General features: G+C 47.6%; 1 protein-coding gene across 3 annotated transcripts in view; it reads right to left on the bottom strand.

The window, feature by feature from the left end:
* LOC116986711 (monocarboxylate transporter 1-like) overlaps window positions 1-16987 on the bottom strand; it is a 42970-nt gene extending 25983 nt beyond the window's left edge. Inside the window, exon 1 of one of the 3 annotated variants that reach the window (XM_033042306.1) lies at window positions 16855-16987. The gene's annotated coding sequence lies outside the window, so the exon portion shown is untranslated. Of the gene's footprint in view, window positions 1-15628; window positions 15702-16096; window positions 16246-16854 lie in introns of those variants that run through there. The other 2 variants (XM_033042307.1, XM_033042305.1) reach the window with 2 other exon arrangements.
* Between the last annotated feature and the right edge of the window lie 1063 nt (window positions 16988-18050).

Raw genomic sequence — 18050 nt, 5'->3', positions numbered from 1 at the left:
AATTGAATTGTGTAGCAGGCTGGTCATTACGGAGAAAAGGGACATAACAGAATTGAGGTTCTGCATAGATCCTAGACCCCTCAACAAAGTCCTGAAAAGGGAGATCCACAGACTACCAGTCATAAAGGACGTACTCCTTGAGCTGTCCAAGGAGAAGATTTTCTCCAAATTCGATCTGAAGTCAGGATATCTCCACTGCGAACTACAATATACAATACAATATTTACTCATTGTCATTTGAACCTCAATGAGGCTCAAACGAGACTCTGTTTCGACAGCCATACAAAAAGAAACAATTTCTACAAGACACACAAACAATTCAATTCACACAAACATCCATCACAGTGAATCTCCTCCTCACTGTGATGGACGGCAAAGTCTTTTCTCTCCCCTGTGTTCCATTTTTCTCCCGATGTTGAAGCCCCAGGTGGGCGATGGTAAGTCCCACGGCCATTAAGGACGCGCCGGGCGATGTCTTAACTAGATGAGGAGAGCAGTTTCCTAACAACTGTGAACACCCCTTTTGGGAGATATCACTGGAAGAGGTTGCCATTTGGACTGAAAGTAAGTGCAGGGATCTTCCAGAAGAAGCTGCAACAAGCACTAGAAGGATTAAAGGGACTGGAATGTGTTGCAGATGACATCATCCTATTCGGAGTAGGGGATACCAGAGAAGATGCAGAAAGGAATCACGATGCAAGACTGCAAGATCTTCAGCGATGCAGAGACAGAGGCATCAAGCTGAACCGGAAGAAGTCAGTAGTGAAAACTACGTGTATCATATTTCTAGGACAGATCGTGGCCTGAAACTGGGTCTGAAGAAGATCCAAGCTATCCTAGAGATGCCCAACCCAACCAATCCAACAGAAATCCAAAAATTACAAGGCAGTGTAAACAACTTGGCAAGATTCCTGCCAAGAATGTCGGTCACATTCGAGCCTTTGAGGACATAGACCCACAAGGATGCAGAGTGGGAATGGTCATCAGAACATGACATGGCAATGTCAAAGATCAAGGAGCTACACACCAGATGAACAGCTGACCATACAATGTGATGCAAGCAAGGCAGGTCTAGGTGCAACACTTATCCAGAAGGGACAACCACTGTCCTATGTGAGTCGAGCATTGATGCCAACCGAGCAGAGATATGCTCAGATTGAAAAGGAGGCACTAGCAACAGTGTTTGCCCTTGAGGCTTCCATCAGTACACCTGCGGACAGAGAGTGATCGTTGAGAGTGACCACAAGCCATTGGAAGTCATAGTTAAATAGCCTCTGCATAGAGCACCAAGACGTCGCCAGGGCATGATGATGAGGATGCTACACTATAACATTGAGATCAAATAGGTAAAGGGAAAAGACATGCTTCCAGCAGATATGCTCTCCCGAGCATACCTCCCAGACACCACAGGATCAACCAGATTCACTGATGTCAACGTAGTTGAGTCCTTGAGCATGGGAGAGGACAAGGTCAAACGCATCCAAGCCCTCACCAGGGAAGACGAAACGCTACAAACAATTAAGAGAGTAATCCAAAATGGATGGCCAGATCACAAGGCAGAAGTCCCAGAGGCAGCACAACCGTACTTCAACGTCAGAGACAAGTTGAGTGTGCAAGACGGACTCTTATTCAGAGGAGAGAGAGTTGTAATCCCTGTCACTCTACACAAAGATATGAAGGAGACACTCCACGCCTCTCATCTAGGAGTAGAAGGAACCCTCAGACCTGCTGGAGAATGCATTTTGTGGCTCGGAATGAACTCCAATGTGAAGCAGTTCATTTCAAACTGTGAATCCTGCAGGACGTACGAACAACAAAATCAGAAAGAAACTCTGATGCCCCATGACCTCCCAGATCGACCATGGGAGAAAGTGGGAACCGATATGTTTGTACTGGAGGAAAAGCACTATTTAATCATAGTGGACTATCTATCTAATTTCTGGGAAATAGACAGACTGTACGAGCTGAACAGCAGGACAATCATTGTGAAACTCAAGAACCACTTTGCAAGATATGGAATTCCCAGCACGGTGGTAAGCGAAAACGGGGCGAGAACTGTGTCAGAGGAGTTCGCCAAATTTGCCAGGAAATGGGAAGTTGACCGCTACACAATTTCTCCAAGACATAGCCGGGCTAACGGTAAGGTGGAACCGGCAGCCAAGGCAGCTAAGCGAGTGCTGAAGAAAACCAAACACTCCAAGTATGTGTATGTGTATGTGGAGAGGATGTTTCCACTAGTGGGAGAGTCTAGGACTAGAGGTCATAGCCTCAGAATAAAAGGATGTTCCTTTCGGAAGGAGATGGAGGAAATTCTTTAATCAGAAGGTGGTGAATCTGTGGAATTCATTGCCACAGAAGGCTATGGAGGCCAAGTCAATGGATATGTTTATGGTAGAGATAGATAGATTCTTGCTTAGTGTGGGTGTCAGGGGTTATGGGGAGAAGGCAGGAGAATGGGGTTGAGAGGGAGAGTTAGATCCGCCGATTGAATGGCAGAGTAGACTTGAAAGACCGAATGGCCTAATTCTGCTCCTATCACTTATATAGGATAGAACAATTAGGGAGTAGCTAATCCACCGTGAATGTATCCATTGGAGACATCACCTGTGCAAGTGAGAATTAGCAGCTACAGACCTTTCATCGGTTACTCATATACCAGCAACGCTCTGAATTTAGACAAAAAATGCCGCCGTAACTCAGCGGGACAGACAGCTGAGAGAAAGGAATGGGCGACATTTCAAGTCGAAACCTTCATTCAGACTGAGAGTCAGGGGAAAGGGAAACGAGAGATTCAGATAGTGATATAGAGAGATATAGAACAAATGAATGAAAGATATCAAAACAGTCATGATGGTAAAGCAAACAGGCCATTGTTAGCTGTGGCCTAGCTGAGAATAAGTACGGCCAATGAGACTCAACAAGACGACTTTGAAGCTGGTATGACTATGGTGGGGGAGAGATGGAGAGAGAGGGGATGCAAGGGTTAAGGGACTGTCCCACGAGCATGTGACTCCATGCGGCAAGCGTAACCTAACGTGGTCGCTTGAGCGGTACAGCCTCGGGAGGGGGTGCTGTCCTGTGCATGGCTGCCCAGCCAGCAGCTGTCCGTCTTTTCATCTCTTTTTTTTAATTTTTAGTTAGTTAAAGTGTTTTTGTTCTGGAGGTCTAGACTTTTTTATGTGGGGGGTGGGGGCGGGGGAAGGGGGAAACTGCCTTTCAGGGTCCCTACCTGGTCGGAGAGGCAGCTTTTCTCCGGGCTGCAGTTTCGACCCGTCCTCGCGGCCTACCAGCGGGCCTGGAGTGGTGTTTCCTGTCGGGGACCGCCCAGAACCTCGGCTTCGGTGGCGGCACAGCGCTGGAGCGCTATCGTGGAGCGGAGCGGGCGATGCCTTGCCCGGGTCGCCGTGCTGGAGCTCCGGTGAGCTGAAGACCGCCGAGATAAACATCGCGGAGCTGCGGGTCTTTGGAGCGGCCAGCTGCTGGCGGCGGCGCTGAACTTAAACATCGGGAGCCTGGGATCTCTCGATGAGATCGCCAGTGGTGGAGCTCCAACCGGCGCGGCCTTGTTGGCTTCGGAAGCCACGGTCTCCGGTGAGGGAAGCGGCCGTTCCAGGGTTCCCATGCCGCCGAGAGGATTCTCCCGGCGAGAACGGCCTGGAACATCGGGCCTCCTTAAAGGCGACTGTGGAGGCCTCAATAGGCCCGACTATGGGTGGACATGGGATGGGGACTGGACACTATGCCTTCCCTCATAATGGGAACCATTGTGGGAGGATGTTTTTATGTTTAAATTTCTTTATTATTGTTATGTCTGTATTCTTTCTTTATGTGCTGCATGGCAAGAAGCATTTCACTACACCTAGGTGGATGTGACCAATAAAATAACCTTTGATCCACCGATCGTCAGAGCCGTATGGAGTTGTGCGGAGCTGGTCCCGACATCGCGCGGGGCTCCGAAAAACTGACCGTGTTCAAAAATTCTGCGCGGCAACGGCCTGCCGGCCCGCAGCCGCCTCGACGCCGTACGTCACGCGCGAACTACGCTCGAACTTCACGTCACTCACTTGACCTCCGCGCGGCCCCCCGCTTCCGGTTTGGTTGCGTTTGCCGCATGCAGGTCGCATGCTCGTGGGACAGGCCCTTTACTTGAAGTTAGAGAAATTAATATTCATGCTACTGGGTTGCAAGATGCCCATATGAGATGCTTAACCTTTTTGTGTACCTTTAAACCATTTGTACCCTTTTAAACATGCATAGCAGCATCTCCACCTAACCTTATCACGCTTCCAAGATTGAAAATACTGAGCCAAGATCGTGCATGTTAGCTGTCTATATGTCCAATGGAAACATCAAAACTCATCCTACCGTTATTTTCCTCCTATATTTAAAATTCTGGGTGATTATGTGCACATGCCTACCCCTTACCCATCTCATAAAGGGCACAGAGCATGAATATGCCTCCAACACATTGAGAACATTGTGTGCGGGAAGGAACTGCAGATGCTGATTTATACCGAAGATAGACACAAAATGCTGGAGTAACTCAGCAGGTCAGGCTCTGAAGAAGAGTCTCGACCTGAAACGTTAGCCATTCCTTCTATCCAGAGATGCTGTCTGTCCCGCTGAGTTACTCCGGCATTTTTTGTCTAAATTCAGCACGTTGCTGGTATCTGAGTAACCGATGAAAGGTCAGTAGCTGATAATTCTCACTAGCACAGGAGATGTCTACAATGGGCACATTCACAATTGGTTTACTTCTCCCTAATTGTTCTATCCTGTATATTTCTCTCCCCCTTATTTTGTGAAGCTCCATCTTTTAATCTCCTCTACTGTCTGTCTTTTTCTTTCCGTCACCAAAACTCTCTCCCCAGCCTCTCCCTCCTCTATCTTTCCAACTTTCTCTCCGTTGTTTTCTCCCAATGCAGCTCACGCTTTCCTGAAGAAGTCTGAAGAAGGGTCTCGACCCAAAATGTCACCCATTCCTTCTCTCCACAGATGCTGCTTGTCCCACTGAGTTACTCCAGCATTTTGTGTCGATCTACGGTGCAGTTCCTTACCACACACTCTTTCCCCTGCTGGGTCTCTCCACCATCTTCCCTCATGTCACAAGGAGCAAGAGCACCATAGAGCTTATACGGAGGTGATTTAACGGGGGATATGATAATGCTGTACACGCCACAGCCGCTACAGATCCATCTCAGTTTATAAAGGCACAACGAACAGACATGACATGTGCACAAATGAGCATATAGACCAGTGGGATGGATGGGGATGGAGGTACTTGCTGCTGTGAGGGTACATTTACCTATGGCTGGGTGAAACGTGGCATTTCCATACTGCTTTCGGTAATAAAGAAAGCAAACTCAATGCTAGCATTTATTTTGAGAGGGCTCGTATACAAAAACAACGACGTAATGTTGAGGTTCTATAAGGCGCTGGTAAGGCAACATTCGGAATGTTGTGTGCAATTTTGGGCACCATATCTGAGGAAGGATGTGCTGGCTCTGGAGAGAGTCCAGAGGAGGTTTAGCAGAACGATCCCAGGAATGCGTGGGTTAACCTATGATGAGCGTTTGTCTGCACTGGGACTGAACTCGCTGGATTTTAGAAGAATGAGGGGGGACCTCATTGAAACATATGGAACAGTGAAAGGCATTTCCACTAGTGGGAGAGTCCAGGACTAGAGGTCGTAGCCTCAGAATTAAAGGATGCTCGTTTAGGAAGGAGATGTGGAGAAATTTATTTAGTCAGAGGGTGGTGAATCTGTGGAATTCTTTGCCACAGAAGGCTGTGGAGGCCAAGTCGGTGGATATTTTCGTCAGATAGATAGATTCTTGATTAGTACAGGTGTCAGAGGTTATGGGGAGAAGGCAAGAGGGAGAGATAGATCAGCCATGATTGAATGGCGGAGTAAGCTTGATGAGCCGAATGGCCTAATCCTACTCCCATTCCTTAAGACCTTATGACCTTCTCTCCCCATTGCCCCAACCCCATGAGCAGCAGCAATCAGGGGGTGGGTCAAGCCAAGCTGTGCTGGCTGTGCTGAGCAGACTCACGTCAATGAGACTGGTTGGCAGTTGCTCTTCCCGTGCCTGCTCGCTCTCCCATCCCGATTACTCTAATCCTCACCCACACAGTATTCATTTTCAATTTACGAACATCCTGGGTTACAAAGATTTATCGGGAATTGAAACCTGTTCTAACCTGCAGAATCCCTGTACATATATACGCATCTTGTGCAGTATCGACGTTCGTGGCAATGGTCGGATGTTGCAACGTTAAGTCGCTTCCAACAAAGAGGTTTCAAGTACAACAGAGCCATTTAACCCACTGCAGATATAAAGGCGTTTCACAGCAGCGTCAATATTCATCTCACTGCCCAAAGCTTTTACAATTTTCCTCTTCTTCAAATATGTTTCTATTTTTCCTTTAGAGGACGCAGGCCTCATCGCATTCCCCGTGGCAAAGCATTCTCGACGTTTCTCACAACCCTACAAGTGACAACAGTTATCTGGGACCATTTAAAGTTGTGAAAAATAGAATGTGAGAAAGTACAAGGCATGACTAGTACGTTTGCAGATGACACTAAAGTGGCTGGTATTGTAGATAGCGAAGATGGTTGTCAAAAATTGCAGCAGGAATTTGATCGGTTGGGCAGATGGGCTGAGGAGTGGTTGATACAGAGAAGTGCGAGGTGTGGCATTTTGGGAAGTCAAACAGGGGCAGGACCTACACAGTGAATGGCAGGGCTCTGGGGGGTGTTGTAGAGCAGAGGGATCTAGAAGTGCAGATACATAGTTTCTTGAAAGTGGCGTCACAGGTCGATAGTGTGGTCAAGAAATGCATTCAGCACATTGGCCTTCATCAGTCAGAGTATATCGAGTATAGAAGTTGGGAGGTCATGTTACAGTTGTACAAGACATTGTTGAGGCCACATTTGGAGTATTGTGTTCAGTTTAGGACACCCTGTAATAGGAAAAGATTTTGTTATGCTGTGAAATGTGCAGAGCAAAATGACGAGAATGTTTGTTGCCAGGACTCAAGGACCTGAGCTACAGGGAGAGATTGAGCAGGCAAGGACATTATTCCTTGGAGTGCAGGAGGATGAGAGGGTGATCTTATAGAGGTGTATAAGATCATGGGAGGAATGCATAGATTAAATCTTTTACCCAGAGTAAGGGGAATCAAGAGCCAGAGGACATAGATTTAAGTGGGGGTGGGGGGTGGAGATTTAATAGGAAGCTGAGGGGGAACATTTGCTCAAAGGGTGCAGGTACTGTACATGGAATGAGCTGCCAGAAGAGGTGGTTGAGGTAGGTACGATCACAATGTTTAAAAAACGTTTGGACATGTATGTGGACAGGATAGGTTTCAAAGGAGATGGGCCAAACACAGGCAGGTGAGTATAGTGTAGATGGGACATGTTGGTTGTTATGGGCAAGTTTAAGTTGAGTGTATCGAGTTTAGTTTCGCTTGAAAATCCAAACTCAATAAGCTAAAGGCAAGGTACACAAAAAAGCTGGAGAAACTCAGCGGGTGCAGCAGCATCTATGGAGCGAAGGAAACAAGTTCGTTCAAGTGAGTTTATTGTCATGTGTCCCTGTGTAGGACAATGGAATTCTTGCTTTGCTTAAGCACACAGAAAATAGTAGGCATTTACTACAAAACAGATAAATGTGTCCATATACCATGATATAAATATATACACACATGAATAAATAAACTGATAAAGTGCAAATAGCAGAAAGTGGTTATTAATAATCAGAGTTTTGTCCGAGCCAGGTTTAATAGCCTGATGGCTATGGGGAAGTAGCTATTCCTGAACCTGGTTGTTGCAGTCTTCAGGCTCCTGTACCTTCTACCTGAAGGTTGCAGGGAGATGAGTGTGTGGCCAGGATGGTGTGGGTCTTTGATGATACTGTCAGCCTTTTTGAGGCAGCGACTACGATAAATCCCCTCGATGGAAGGAAGGTCAGAGCCGATGATGGACTGGGCAGTGTTTACTACTTTTTGTAGTCTTTTCCTCTCCAGGGCACTCAAATTGCCGAACCAAGCCACGATGCAACCGGTCAGCATGCTCTCTACTGTGCACCTGTAGAAGTTAGAGAGAGTCTTCCTTGACAAACCGACTCTCCGTAATCTTCTCAGGAAGTAGAGGCGCTGATGAGCTTTTTTGATAATTGCATTAGTGTTCTCGGACCAGGAAAGATCTTCAGAGATGTGCACGCCCGGGAATTTGAAGTTCTTGACCCTTTCAACCATCGACCCCGTTGATATAAATGGGGCTGTGGGTCCCCCTCCTACTCCTTCCAAAGTCCACAATCAGTTCCTTAGTTTTGCTGGTGTTGAGGGCCAGGTTATTGCGCTGGCACCATATGGACAGTTGCTCGATCTCTCTTCTATATTCTGACTCATCCCCATCAGTGATACGCCCCACAAACAGTCAACGTTTCGGGCCGAAACCCTTCTTCAGACTGATCTGGCTAAAGGCAAACTTGCCAATATTGGGCCAAAGTGCCTGTTTCCACCCTCTGTGACTCTATTCAGAATGTGACCTTTCTTATAGCTATAGAATATGTGACAATTTAAACATGTGGGTTCGGTGGGCCGAAGGGCTCGTTTCCACGATGTATCTCTAAATGTAACTAAACGAAAGCAGGCCAATCTGCATGGCCTCTCAACACAATCATGGCTGATTTCCTATCCTGGTCCAATATCCAGCATGAATATCTAACCAGCCTAACCAGCACTGTAAATCCTGCCACATTCTTCATTATACTGCCACCCCACCCCCCACCCCTCCACCATCTCATTGTGATCCCATATTGTCACTTCCATGCATTCCTGAGGAGACTGAAGAAGGTCCATCTGTCTCCTCAGATCCTGGTGAACTTCTACCGCTGCACCATCGAGAGCATCCTTACCAACTGCATCACAGTATGGTATGGCAACTGCTCTGTCTCCGACCGGAAGGCATTGCAGAGGGTGGTGAAAATTGCCCAACGCATCACCGATTCCTCGCTCCCCTCCATTGAGTCTGACCAAAGCAAGCGTTGTCTGCGGAGGGCGCTCAGCATCGCCAAGGACTGCTCTCACCCCAACCATGGACTGTTTACCCTCCTACCATCCGGGAGGCGCTACAGGTCTCTCCGTTGCCGAACCAGCAGGTCCAGGAACAGCTTCTTCCCGGCGGCTGTCACTCTACTCAACAACGTACCTCGGTGACTGCCAATCACCCCCCCCCCCCCCGGACACTTATTATTATTTATTCAAATCATTTGCTATGTCGCTCTTCCAGGGAGATGCTAAATGCATTTCGTTGTCTCTGTACTGTACACTGACAATGACAATTAAAATTGAATCTGAATCTGATTTTGTTTCCAAGCGTCAGCTCACAATCAAAATCACAATAATACTTTATTAGCCAAGTATGTTTTGCAACATACGAGGAATTTCATTTCCCAAGTCAGCCATACAAATAAAAAGCACAAAATAGATTTTAGCATAAACATCCATCACAGAGACGCCTCCACATTTATCTCCGTGATGGAAGGCGAAAAAAAAAGTTCATAGCTGCCAATTTTCCTCAGCAACTCCTCCTTTACATTTCCTCCTTGCATAGACTTGCCGCCTTCACTCTCTTATCAAAGAATACATTTTATGACAAAATTCAGCCAGAGGCTGAAAAAGTGGAGGCTGGATGGATTACACTCCAGGACATAATTAAATGCTCACGGAAAACCTATGAATATTCCTTCAGGGATCCCAATGTGGATCTTTGATTAATTTTAGTTTAGTTTAGAGATACAGCATGGAAACGGACCATTGGGCCCAGTGACTGAACATCGACCACCCGTCCACACTACTTCTATGTTATCCCACTTTCTCATCCACTCCTTACACAATAGGAGCAATTTTACAGAGGCCCATCAACCTGCAAACCCACAGGTCTTTAGGACGGGGGAGCACCCGAGATAACCCACATAGTTACAGCAAAAAGGTGCAAACGACGGCGCCCCGAGATCAGGATCAAACTCAGGTCTCTGGCACTGAGGAAGCAGCCCCACCAGCTGTGCCACTGTGCTGCCCCTATTAATATATTGTATATATTATTGGGTAATTATACTACCTCTATAATCACACTGGTCTAATTGTGCTTTGGTTGCGAATACTTATCTCAGTACAGAGAGGGTGGGATAGAGCCATGAAGATTTCACATAAATGACTGAAAATATGGAATCCCTACTCAACAACCGGAGTGGTTTAGTTCTGAGGTACAGCATGGAAACAAGCCCCTTGGACCCACTGAGTCCGTGCCGACCAACATTCACTCGTACTCTAGTTCTATCTTACACACTTGGGACAATTTACTAGAAACCAATTAACCTGCACGTCTTTGGGATGTGGGAGGAAACCCGAGCACTCACAGAAAGCCTGTGTTGTCACAGGGAGTACGTGCAAACTCCATACACACAGCACCCTTCGTCAGGCTCACTTGTAATCCATGGGAAAAATGAGAATAAGCAGGTTTGAGAAACTAAGTAACTGAATAACATTCCTGAATAGACAATAGGGGCAGGAGTAGGCCATTCAGCTGATCATCCCCAATCAGTACCCCGTTCCTGCATTCTCCCCATATCCCCTGACTCCGCTATTTTTAAGAGCCCTATCTAGCTCTCTCTTGAAAGCATCCAGAGAACCTGCCTCCACCGCCCTCTGAGGCAGAGAATTCCACAGACTCGCCACTCTCTGTGAAAAAAAGTTTCCTCGTCTCCGTTCTAAATGGCTTACTCCTTCCTTATTCTTAAACTGTGGCCCCTGGTTTTGGACTCCCCCAACATCGGGAACATGTTTCCTGCCTCTAGCGTGTCCAAGCTCTTAACAATCTTATACGTTTCAATGAGATTCCCTCTCATCCTTCTAACCTCCAGAATTCTTCTAAACTGAAGAGCTCCTCCCATCACCAATCACCACACGGTGAGGAGTCAGGCACCACATCTCCCCATCTCTTTCTGCCTTCTCTAGAGACCAAACCCTCTGTAACACTCATCCCTTCCCACCTAACCCACAGTATCCAATTACCTTTCTCTGCAGGAGATGTAGCATCTGTCATTACACCTCCTCTCTCAATTCCACCCAGGGACCCCCACGGTCCTCCCAGGCTTTCAGGTGAGGCAGAGATACACGTGAACATCTTCAAACCTTGTCTATTACATTTCCTGCTCCCAATGTAGCCTCTGTTAAATCAGCAAGACCAAGCGCCGCTAGACAACTGTTTTACCGAACACTGTCTGCCAAGGCCTTCTGGATCTCCAAGTTGCTAACCAACCAAACTCCACTTCCCTGATCACCTCCTCTGTCCTTAGCCACCTCCATTGCCTGAGTGAGGCCACATGCAAACCGGAGAAACACCTCCTCATAGTCCCCCCTCCTGGGAAGTTTACAACACAACAATATGAATATTGAATTCTCCAATTTCAAGTAGCTCTCTTTAACCCCCCTTTCATTAGTGTAACCTCTACCCCTCGTCCCCCACCCACACATTTCTTCCAGCATTTCCCACCACTCCAGACATCCTGCTCTTTACCACTCCTTCACACACTCATTTTCCATCCCCTGAATTCTCCATTTTCCTTTTGCATCCCTTCTTTTCCCCTTTCCCGTATCAACTTCCACCCATACCCCTTGGTGTTTCACTCCTCTTCTTCTCTCCTTATCTAACACCCTTTTGTGTTCTCTTCATCTCTAGCCTTTGTCACTTACTCCACTCATCTGCTAATCACCCCAACTCACTTCCACATGCCAGGCTTTGTCCCACCCCCACCTCTCTTTCCCCGCCCCCCCCCCCCACCACCACACTTCCATCAACATGAAGATGTGTCTTGACTGAATACATAATTTCCCTCCACAGATGCTGCCCGACCTGCTGAATTCTTCTAGCACTTTGTGTTTTGCACAAGTTTCCAGCATGTGCGATTTCTTGTGCCTCAATATATTCAGCAACTGTTTAGCAGACTGAATTGCTGAAGTTTACACATGCAGTTGCAATGCAGACATCGCCTTCTCACCAATTCCCAAAATAGATCCAAATCCCCACAAATTATATCTGAACATGTCCGGGGGAAAGAACACATAAAATGGTCTCAAAAAGACACAAAGTGCTAGAGTAACTCAGCATCTCTGGAGGACAAGGGTAGGTGACATTTCAGATTGGGACTCTTCTTCATTTTCTCCAAATATATGCTCCAGCACTTTGTGTCTTTTTTTGTAAACTAACATCTGCAGTTCCTTGTGTGTACATCAAATGATCTGAAATTGACATTCCTAACCTTGTAGCCACATCCAAAGTCAATCACCCATTTCCTCAATACAAAATGCATCTTCAGTGATGTTAATACCTGCAGCAGTGTCAAAATACATTAAAACTGGCTACCTATCCGTTCTAGACTCTGCATTGACTTTCCTTGCACATGCAAGATCTCCCCAGCACTTTACCCAAAGCATCAAATCTTCCCTGAATTGCCTAAAAAACGTATCTTGATCCTGTTCATACATTAAAACTTTCCCTAAATCCTCCCTACCTGATAACCAACTCTCTCCCAATGCCAGCTCTCCAACCATGAGCAGCTATTCCCAGGCCCCAATCAATCACACATTCACCCAATGACTCCTATCAAACACTAACATTCCCTACACTTCCAAATCTCAATCAACTCTTTGCAACTCTACCCAAGACCTCCGAACAATCACGAATCCTCCTGCTGATGGCCATCAACTGACCACCTGCACCTGATACCTCAGATGAACCACAATATCTTCTCAGTACACCTGAACAGGAAACAGCTATGCTCAATAAACCTACTCCAGCACTAGATCTCATCAATATCTGCATTCTTGACTCTCCCTTGTACTTATTTACTAAACATCAACTCTCTCCAAGACCACTGCCAAAAAAACAACTCTCCCCGATGACTCTTGACTAACTACCAACTTGTGCCAGGATCTCTCACCAACCACCAACCATACCCAGATCCCCAATCAGCCGCCAACTCTATCCAGGGCTCCAACAACTCTTTCCATCAACTCCTACCAAACCCGGGACATCCAACCAACTACTAGGATTATCCACTACCCACCAACTCTTCTCGGGACCACTCGCAACATTTTCTCAGGACCACCTACCAGCCGCCAACTCTCCAGGAAATCTCCCACAAAGTACCAACTCTCAGGAACACCCACCAATTGTCAGCTTTCCGCAGGACCACTGACCAACCGGCACATTTCCGCAGCACCTACCACCAACCCTCCGCAGGATCTCCAGCCAGCCACCAACTCTGCCCTGGACTTCTGACCAGCCACCAACTCTCACCACTGCACACATATCCAAGGGCCATGTCTCCCCAGCAAATCCGACCCCCCTGCACCAACTCACAACAGTGCACCAACCAATCTCCGAACTGTTCCCTGGGCCCTTAACTAGCTCTCACCGCTCTCTGAGGTCCCTCAACCAACCACCGGCTCTGACCGCTCAGCAACTCATCTCATGTCCCTCAACCAACCATCAACTCTCCAGGGGATCTCCGAGTCCCCGCATCCTCCAACAACCCACCATTCCTCCCCAACACATCCAAATCAACCACCAATTCCCACTTGTCCTCCAACCAACTCCCCACAATACACCCACCAAATTGGTGAACTCTCCCTGGTATACCTGCCTGACGATCAACTCTTCTCATCAATCTGACGAGAACCGACTCTTACCAAAGCCCCCACCAACCATTCATTCTTCCCAGTAACCACAATTTTAACTGAAGAAGGGTCTCGACCCGAAACATCGTCCATTCCTTCTCTGTCCTCCATGCTGCCTCACCCGCTGAGTTACTCCAGCATTTTGTGTCCACAATCTCAACTAATGTTCAGTTTCGTTTATTGTCACTTGAGCTGTCATACAGTGAAAAGCTTTCCGTTGCGTGCTATCCAGTAAGCAGAAAGGCAACACGTGATTACAATCGAGCCATTTACAATATACAGATACATGATATGGGAATAACGTTTAGTGCAAGGTAAAGCCAGCAAAATCCGATCTGAAGAAGGGTCTCGACCTGAAACCTCACCCGTTCCCTCTCTCCAGAGATTGCTGCGTCCCGCTGAGTTACTCCAGCTTTTTGTGTCTATCTCCGATCAAGGAGAATCAAACCCAATTGAACACCAACTCCCACCGCCAGTACATCTGATCAATCTATGATTCTCACCGGTATATCTGACCAACCACAAATTGACCCCCAGATATACTCAGTATATCTGACCCAGTATCAATTCTTACCAGTGGTTTAATCAGCTACTAAATCTCCTCAGTATCCATTATATCACTCTCCCTTAAGTCCTGTATAAACACAAATTCTCCCCAATCACCTAATCTCCTTAAAACCAACAAACCACCAATCTCCTATTATACACGTTGTCAACTTTGCCCATTATCCACAACAAACCGTCAGCACTTCCTCAAAGTTCTGACTGCTCAGTAACTCACCTCACAACCCTCGATCAACTAACTACCTCTCCCCAAGATATTCAGCAAACCACCAACTCTCCCATTTTCAACTGGCTGATCACAAATACTCTTCATGATCTCTGATTAAAACACTAACCCTTGCCAGGAACTCCAATCAGCCAACTCTCCCCAGAGCCTTTAGCCAGCCACTGAATCTCCCCACTACCCCCTGGCCATCAACTCCACCCAACATTGAGATGAGTTGGTCATCTCAACCAACTGCAACCTTTCACCTGTTTCACCCACTGACCCACCAGGCACACAGGCCAAGTGGAAGCACCAAGTCATAGAGTGATACAGTGTGGAAACAGGCCCTTCGGCCCAACTTGCCCACACCAGCCAACATGCCCCAGCTACACTAGTCCCACTTTCCAGCATTTGGTCCATATCCCTCCAAACCTGCCCGATCCATGTACCTGTCTTAACTGCTTCTTAAATGTTGGGATAGTCCCTGCCTCAACTACCTCCTCTGGCAGCTTGTTCCATACACCCACCTCTCTTTGTGTGAAAAAGTTACCCCTCAGATTCCTATGAAATCTTTTCCCCTTCACCTTAAACCTATGTCCTCTGGCCCTCAATTCGCCTACTCTGGGCAAGATCTACCCGATCTATTCCTCTCAAACGCCACTATAAGGTCACCCCTCGTCTTCCCGTGCTCCAAGAAATAGAGTCCCAGCCTACTCAACCTCTGCCAATAGCTCAGACCCTCTAGTCCTGGCAACATCCACGTAAATATTCTCTGTACCCTTTCCAGCTTGCCAACATCTTCCCTCTAACACGGTGCCCCAGAACTGAACACAATACTTTAAATGTGGCCTCACCGATGACTTATACACCCCCTCCAGTCCATCGGACCACCGATCCTGCCCACTTAAGACTCAAGAAGCTGGAGTAACTCAGCGGGACCAAGGGTCTCGACCCGAAATTTCTCTCCAGAGATGCTGCCTGTCCCGCTGAGTTACTCCGGCTTTTTAGTGTCTATCTTTGGTTTAAACCAGCATCTGCAGTTCATTCCTACACAATGCTGCCCAGTTACCCGCTCCTCCGGCCCCAACTCCCCCCCGTTGCCTAACAGACCTGCAGTGGGATCCGAGCAGAAACGCGGACCGTCTCCAAAGTACCCAGAGTTATTATACACGTGGCCGGAAGAAATGAAACCCGAAGGCGCGCTGACGCCCACGATCTGGTTAACACAGCGGCCGAGAGAGGCTGTAACACGGTAGACAAAAGTACTGGAGAAACTCAGCGCGGTTGCCTATTTCCTTCGCTCCATAGATGCTGCTGCTGCACCCCGCTGAGTTTCTCCAGCACTTTTGTCTACCTTCGATTTTCCAGCATCTGCAGTTCCTTCTTAAACAGCGGGCAGCGGGGACTGGAGCAGTTTAGCCCAGGCACTAACCCAGAGTGATGGATTCGCCGTGTCCCCCCAGCCGCGCCGTGGAAACCCCCCGGGCAGCCAGCAGCTCTCCACAACTGGGAGAGAGGGGTGGGTGGGAGTAACTCAGCATAACACACAAAGGAAGTTACAGCAATTAAACTCATTACCATCAAAGGCTGGAGTTTCCGACCTCTCTCAGTGTCGGGCTGAGACGGTGCCCTGTAGCGCAGCCTGGCGTCTACTCTCCATGCTCGGAGCTAAGTTGAGTAACTGAAACTCTCTCTCTCTCTCTCTCTCTCTCCTCCCCCTCTGCTCACACGCATGGTTAATTGCCGCCGACTGCCACTGAGCGTTTACATCATGCTCTAAGATCTTTGGTTTACATTACCAGGAAGCAGAGAGAGAGAGTGAGGCTCCTCTGAGATTTGAGGAGTTCCTCTGACTTGAAACCTCACCCTCTCTTGACATCAAAGATCCTATAGCTTTCGGATCTTTGCTTGACATCGTCCACTCCACAACCCAACCCTCACCCTCACCCCCACACCCCTCTGCCACAAGAGACAGCCGATGCCAAAGCCTGGAGCAAAAACAAACACACACAGCTGAAGGAAGACACAACAAGCTGGAGTAACTCAGCGGGACAGGCAGCATCTCTGGAGAGAAGGAATGGGTAACGTTTGGGGTCGAGATCCTTCTTCAGAATCGCTGGTGCAAGGAAGGGTCCAATGATGCAGCCTCAACGTCCACAGTTGCTTCTCCGTCACAGATGCTGCTCGACCCACTGAGTTCCTCCAGCACTTTGTTATTTGCCCCCCTTTCCCCAATGACTCGGAGTGCGGTCACTGGCTGGTTGAATCCAGTGATCTAGTGGGTGAGTTGCTATCCCTACAAGGCTGAGTGAGAAATTGAATTGATCTGAACTCACCCCACAGGAGTCGAGCGTGAAAATCAAAGCTCTTCTGGCGTTTTAACGTTGTTTTATTTCCACTGCCACAGCATTCGTGACTCAAGTCGTAAACTTCGCGGTTGATTCCTATAAACTAACCTTGACAGGAACTGAGCGACTATGGCGCACAACTCGTGCAGAGGTTTCATCACAAGCTCTACAAAATGTAGGGCTAGCTGCCCATTCAGAGTGAGGCGAAATGCAAATTGGAGGAACATATTTCGCTTGGGCAGCTGGGACATAGACATAGAAACTAGGTGCAGGAGTAGGCCATTCGGCCCTTCAAGCCAGCACCGCCATTCAATATGATCGTCCAAAATCAGTGGTAGACAAAAATGTTGGAGAAACTCAGCGGGTGAGGCAGCATCCATGGAGCGAAGGAATAGGCGACGTTTCGGGTCGAGACCCTTCTTGACCCGAAACGTTACCTATTTCCTTCGCTCCATAGATGCTGCCTCACCCGCTGAGTTTCTCCAGCATTTATGCCTACCTTCGATATTTCCAGCATCTGCAGTTCTTTCTTAAACATCCAAAATCAGTTGCCCGTTCCGGCTTTTTCCCCATATCCCTTGATTCCAGCCCAGTGGTATGAATTTTGATGTCTCTAACTTCACGTAACCCCGGCATCCCCCCTCTCTCTCCCTATCCCTCCCCCGCCCTACTCTCACCAACTTCTCATTTTCACCCAACAAACAGCTAACAATGGCCTGTTTCCGTTGTCATTGTTACTTTTTTTGCATATCTTTCATGCATTGTTCTTTCTCTCTCTACATCATTGTCTATATTTCTCTCGTTTCCCTTTCCCCTGACTTTCAGACTGAAGAAGGGTCTCGACCCAAAACGTCACCCATTCCTTCTCTCCAGAGATGCTGCCTGTCCCGCTGTCCAGCATTATGTGTCTATCTATCTTCCATTCAACCCTTAACCCGTTCGCCACTCCTCAGAGCACACTCATTGATATATTCATGTGTCTATTATCTCAGTCTGATCTTCACTGACACACTGCCCCCATTCCATCTTCAGCTTTAAACGTTGTCACAACCTTTTAAGGACATAGATTCCAATTTAATTTTTGCTGTTCCCGGAGTAAGAAATTATTTAACCCCGAGATAAATTATTACTTTCATTGTTCCCCAGAGTAGCACAATGTCGACAGAGTAAAGGACAACTTTACA

This window comes from Amblyraja radiata, chromosome 24, assembly GCF_010909765.2.
Source record: "Amblyraja radiata isolate CabotCenter1 chromosome 24, sAmbRad1.1.pri, whole genome shotgun sequence".
Taxonomy (NCBI): domain Eukaryota; kingdom Metazoa; phylum Chordata; class Chondrichthyes; order Rajiformes; family Rajidae; genus Amblyraja; species Amblyraja radiata.
The sequence above is the reverse complement of the archived record's forward strand: the minus strand, read 5'-3'. Positions and strand labels throughout refer to the sequence as shown.